This window comes from Haliotis cracherodii, unplaced genomic scaffold (assembly GCF_022045235.1).
Source record: "Haliotis cracherodii isolate W230 unplaced genomic scaffold, xgHalCrac1.p SCAF_11, whole genome shotgun sequence".
Lineage (NCBI taxonomy): Eukaryota > Metazoa > Mollusca > Gastropoda > Lepetellida > Haliotidae > Haliotis > Haliotis cracherodii.
This window is the reverse complement of record NW_027266266.1, coordinates 46,386,225-46,392,781: the sequence shown is the minus strand read 5'-3', so window position 1 is coordinate 46,392,781 and position 6,557 is coordinate 46,386,225.

The window sequence follows — 6,557 nt, the reverse complement described above, 5'->3', positions numbered from 1 at the left end:
TAAACCCAACTCACTCACTTATTCATACGGCCCATGAAGACCTGGGTTAGAATTGGTCTTCAGCTAAACATGCTTAGCGTAAGAGGCGACTAACCGGTTCGGGTGGTCAGGCTCGCTGACTTGGTTTGATGTAGGTCGTCGTATCCCGAATGGGGCGGTGATGCACCCTTGTAGTTAAAACGTTCGCTCGTCACGCCGAAGTCGCGGGTTCGATTATCCTGATGAGTACAATGTGTGAAGCTCATTTCTGGTTCCCACGCCGTGGCACTGCTGAAAAGACTATGCTCACACACTCATTCATATCCCAATTGCGAAGATCGATACCTGGTCCAAAATCAATTATTTGCAGACCAAAGCCATATAGCTGGAATACTGCCAAATGCGGCGTTAAACAACAAACCAACCAAACTAATTCATACCAGAAAATGCAGCATGTATAAAAACAATTCCTGGTGATGGAAGAAACCTTTTAACACTCTCAGATTGATGATGTTTTTTTTAGATTAGTCATTAAGAAGACAACTGGCTCAACAATAGGTTCTCGCGTGAAATATACCTTGAGTTCAGCACCCAATTTATCTGTTCCGGTACAGAGTGCCCTTAGTTCTTTGTTGCTTACTGATTCACAGAAGGCGTACAATGTAGGATGTTAGCATCGTGACGTCGTTTTCAGGTGCTCTGACCACGTTGGAACACGGCTGTTGTTCTCTGTAAATCTTGCGTTCGTTAGCTGGTGGGCAGAGCTCCAGATAAGCTATTAAATCAACGTTGCTCAATTACTTCTCATTCGCTTGCGTAAAATTTCAAAACCATAGTTTACGCCCAAGGTAAATGTCCCTCCCAAACCCCAGGGGATTTTTTTATGAGATATCATACACTTATGGACACAAGTACATTGGAGCCAACATTATTCCATCTTCTAAATGCCTATCAAAGACTTCACGTAAAATTTGGATTTGACCAGACAATTACAAACGTTACCAATGCGTTACCTGACTGAATATGAATGTAAACCAATTCCAACTGGTCATGACAATACCTGCTTCACTCTGCTCACTACAAATTTATCCAATAACCAATTCGTGTTTGTATCATTTTCAGCCGGGACGGTCGGGTAGCCTAGTGGTTAAAGCGTTCGCTCGTCACGCCGAAGACCCGGGTTCGATTCCCGACATAGGTACAATGTGTGAAGCCCATTTCTGGTGTCCCCCGCCGTGATATTGCTGGAATATTGCTAAAAGCGGCGTAAAACCATACTCACTCACTCACTCACTGATTTTCAGCCACCATCAAACACGGATGTGTCTCTTCCCTCGAGGTTTATATCGCTGTGGTGACTATAGGCGACATGGGGTTAAGCACGAACAGATACAAATTAAAAGTCACATGAAACATTTCAAGAAGAATTGTTTGAAACATATCCACTCATTTAAGTAAAATGTGTGAGTAAATACTCGATTGCCGAACACTATATGTGGAGCCTGATTGTTAGGTTTCTCTGAGTGTGTGTGAATCCCAGGTTCGCCTTGATTATGAGTGAGTGAGTGAGTGAGTGAGTGAGTTGGGTTTAACGCCGCTTTTAACAGTATTCCAGTTATATCAGCTTAATGTGGGAGGAAAGATCGAAGTGATGCAGGTCTTAGACGTTTACCACTTAGGTGAAACCTACGAGCACGGGTATGGTGCTGACAAACCTAGAAACATAATAGGGACGAACCGTGATTCGAACCCACATTAATAGGTTTCTGGCTTGCCCAAGGGACGCAACTCTGCACAGCGAATCGCGGCGCCTTGGACGGCTGGGCCACCCGTGTCCCCGCCTTAATTATGATAATTGTCTGTCAGCAGCAAACACATACTATGACGATTTCAGGCATATGAGTGTCCGAGTGACCCATGGTTCCGCAGTTCACTTTTACCTCAAAGTGAGATTGTTCGCACCATACTTATTCTCAAGGCTTCCACACACCGTGATACACATGGGGCAAAATGGCTCTTCCACCAACTAATATTGCTAAGAGAGGGGTTGTTCCCATCATTAGCTTCAGAGCAAATGAAAGGTTTGAAATATTTGTGAGTAAAATTATTTTTTTATTGCATTTGAAAATGGGAAACTGGTGAAAATTTGATTGAATAAAAAAAAATATGATATACTGCTTAACATAGTTTCGTAAAATATCACTGAGAGCGTCAACATTACATTAACATTGGCACATGCTAGTAATGTCAGTCCGACATGCAATGTATACAAGAGACGCTTCTGTTGTCTTGGTCTTCTCAGCTCACTGTTTAGAATCGTCCCCGGTTTCCGTACGAGAATCCAGTCGCAGCCCAGTGTCAATTCGGTGATGATCCTTGGTCTTTCAGAACCAATAATGTGACATTATAACAGTGCAACATTCATGAAACACAATAGGACATCGTAACGAGTAATAAATTTCCTAATTATATCGTATCATAATAAGAATTCTGATGTCTGATGATGTCATTTGAGTTAAGGTACTTTACATAACAAAGGACAAGCATTAAATGTGTACGTTCAAACCGTTAGAGCTAACTAAAGGAATAAGCGCCGTGCCAAAACCAGTTTGTTTAGGTTTACCCCTCGTACATGGGGGATGTAATCCAACTGACACGTGACAGTGGTAGCGATAGAAATGAATCCTAGCAATGTGTGAAGCTATAAAGCCAATAGCCCTGTGTGTCGAGGATGGAACTGAGCTGGAACTATGAAAAATTTCAAGCTAAACACAATCATTGTAATCAGGCTACCACCATGTTCATCTATAATAAACTGCCATGGTAATATTTGCAATGGTTCGAGTGTACAAATATAACACACAATCAGATCAATTTGAACACTATACAAGTTCGATGAACTATGGGCCTGAAAATGTAGATGTGCCAATACCTAAAAAAATATTTTATAACAAGGTAATGAATGTCAACACAACCAAAACTTCAATTGAAGCAAACATTTTCACAGAAATACATATGTTACATAAATGTTATATTTTGTACATATGTTACAAATATTTTCTCCCGAGAAGCCTAAGTCGACAATGTGCTTAAGGTTGTCGTTTATGTTTTGAAACATATTTTATTGGCATTACAAAAGCCAAATATATTGGGCAAAATTAGTTCAGATGGCTTATTGGTCAACAATTCAAAGGAAGGGATTTGTCTCCTTTCGCAGACAATAGCATGACGTGAACTAATTTCCAGTGCAATGGAAAATGTATTGAAGATACTACGTAATGGTATAATTGTAACTTTATCTGCTAGTGTCTTTAACAATCTTTGATTAAAGTTATCAGGGCCACTGGATTGCTGACATGATACAAACGTGATCAGATCACTCGTAGTTTCCACTCTTGTATGGTCATATCGATAAGGAAGGATTCATAACGCAGTTTAAAAAGAGATCAATAATGATCAGTAGTTTCAACATTATGGATAGAAACAAAATAACCATTTAGAACTTCTGCTGTGCCAGCATCAGTAAACGCTAAAGGTCCATCCGAGCTGGCATCAGTCAAAATATGACGAATATATTAAGTCGAACCTTCGTCTTTTACAATGTATCTCAATTAAATCCAATCATAAAAGTTTTATTACTCATTTTCGTAATTAGTTATTTAATTATAATTGATTTAAACTTTCTTTTACAACATTTATTTCTATTTTATAACCTTTCATTTATAACCTATTTTTATGTTGTTGTTTGGTTTTATCTTTTGCTATATCCACAGTACTACACATAGAAAGGCTTCAGACATATCAGGTGTAGTATTAATAACACCTGTAAGCGTACAATTACAATTATTAATTAAGATAATATCTTATAAATAAGAGTTAAGGTCACCATGTTTGATGTAATTCGTGGCGGACAGTGCTTCTCAAGAAGTATTCATTTAGATCACCAACAAGAACGATATCACAAGAACAATCAAGTGCGCTTTCTTGCATATGTTGAAGACAGTCCACTATACACTGGCGGTATTATGTGGGCGGTAGGCGACACATAAAAGCAAATACTCGACTAATTTGAAACCACATGGTGTCTTTGTTTGTCAAGATCAAATTTATGTTTGGCACAAAGTATATAAAAAACGTATACTATTATACCACCCCTGACGCAACCATTGTACCTCCTGTGTGATTCATCGTAGTGATCCACGAGAATGTCCTTCCACTGCATTGTATGGCGAGGAGTGAGAGAGTATGGTTTTACGCCGCTTTTAGCAATATTCCAGCAATATCACGGCGGGGAACACCAGAATGGGCTTCACACATTGTTACCATATCGGGAATCGAACCCGGGTCTTCGGCGTGACGAGCGAACGCTTTAACCACAAGGCTACCCGACCGCCCCTATGGCGAGGAAGTGATTCAGTTAAACAGAGGACGTCAAAGTCAGATCTAGCATCATACATTTCAATGAGTTTATGGCTAATACTTTGATATTATAATAGAAAATACAAACGTCAGAATCAGTGTTTAAGGAGTCATCTGGACCAGGATGTGGATGGATATCCCCAGCGATAAGTAACGGGGGAATGCAAGACATAACGTGTTCAAGCAGAGAGGTGATGAAGCAAAGAATGATAAATAACACATGGCAGTGGTAATGATTTTACCGAAGATAAAAGCGAGGATAAAAGCGAGTGACACCCAATATAGCGTTTCAGGTGAGAAGGAACACAACTATTATACTATTTAAGAGAGCTACGCGATAAAACGCACAGAACAATGAAGAAAGAAGCATGGTTCATTTTACGATAAAACATTGTTCTATCATGACGTCATTTTTGGAGATTCGAACATGGGCTTGCAACTTGACAACGTTATTTTTGAGTGGGAAGTATCTAGTGAGTTGTTCCACATACGAGGGCTGGCTGAAAGGTTCTAAGCCTAACTGTGAAAGACCCGTACCAAGTCGATGGTTTTCATTTATTTCTCAACATAGTCCCTTTCCAGGTTTACACACTTTTGCCAGCGATGCTGCACGACCTGAATGCCGGTCAAGAAGAAATTTTCTTCAGCCACCCTAAAAAATCATTCACAGCGGAAATGATGTCATCATTACTAGGAAAATGGTGACCGGCTAGTTCCTTTTTCATTTTGGGAAACAGGTGGAAGTCTGACGGGGCCAAATCGGGTGAATAAGGGGGATGGTCAATGAGTTCGAAGCCACAATCATGGATCGCTGACATGGCAACCCCAGTTTTGTGAACATGAGCATTGTCTTGGTGGAACAAGACTCCTTTAGTGAGCATTCCCTGTCTCTTAGCTTTGAAAGCTTCGCACAACTGTCTCAGTAGGTCAGCATTATATCTTCCATTGATAGTCTGGCCTTTTTCAAGATATTCAATCCACAGAATACCCTTGGAATCCCAAAAGACTGAAGCCATCACCTTTCCAGCAGTAGGAACCGACTTGGCTTTTGGGGGGGGGCTGGTGATTCCGGATGCTTCCGTTGTTTAGACTGAATTTTGGTTTTTGGTTGAAAGTGATGAATCCAGGTCTCATCCATGGTTACAAATCGGGCCAAAAAATCATCGGGATCTGCTTCAAAACGGCATAAGTTGTCTCGGGACGTCCGGAATCTGACACGTTTCTGAACCGCTGTCAAGAGCTTTGGCACCCATCTTGCAGAAACTTTTGACATTCCCAACTCGTTGGTGATAATGTGCTCAACCCTCTCATGAGAGATGCCCACAACACTGGCAATATGTTGAGTGGTCAATCGTCGATCAGCCATCACAATGTCATGCACCCGGGTAATGTTTTCCGGAATGGCTGCTGTTGAAGGCCTTCATGGACGCGGGTCATCGTCAAGGCTCTCTCTGCCACGCTTGAATTCTGCAGCCCACTTCTTTACAGTGGAAAAGGAAGGGGCATCATCCCCTAAAGTGGTGTTAGAACTTTCAGTTGCAGGAACTTGATGACTGTTCTATAGCCAGTTTGTCAATTTCTGGTGATTTCAATGGGTAGGTTCACTAGATGGTCTGGTACAAAGACAATAATTAACATTACAGTTGCAGTTCTTAATGTCTATAAATGATTGTACTTGTTTGTGACAAAAGTTTGTTGCAATCCGATTGAGATATCCCACTGAGGCTTTGAACTTTTCAGCCAGCCCTCGTATATGCTGCTATGGAAACGAACATAAACACAATGGCCGAACGATCGCTTCGAAAAGTGAGAGAGATATGACACTCCGTATTGGGAGATAAGGTACAGATAATCAACTTTAAAATTGTGAAGGACCAAATCCCCCCCCCCCCCACCCCCCCCCCCCCCCCACCCCCCCCAACACACACACACACACACACACACACACACAAACACCTGTGCATAAAATGGGCTTGCCCAACAGTGCCGCAGTTGGATTCTATTCAGGGGGTCATCATTATTTAAATACGTACCTTTGACTAACGTCCTTAAAGAGGCTGTACATCTCTCCCTGCGTTGCCGTATTGTACGATAAACAACGACCACGAGTCATTTATTTCTTAACTCAGCCGGCTATTGTCATATGTGTTGATGTGTCA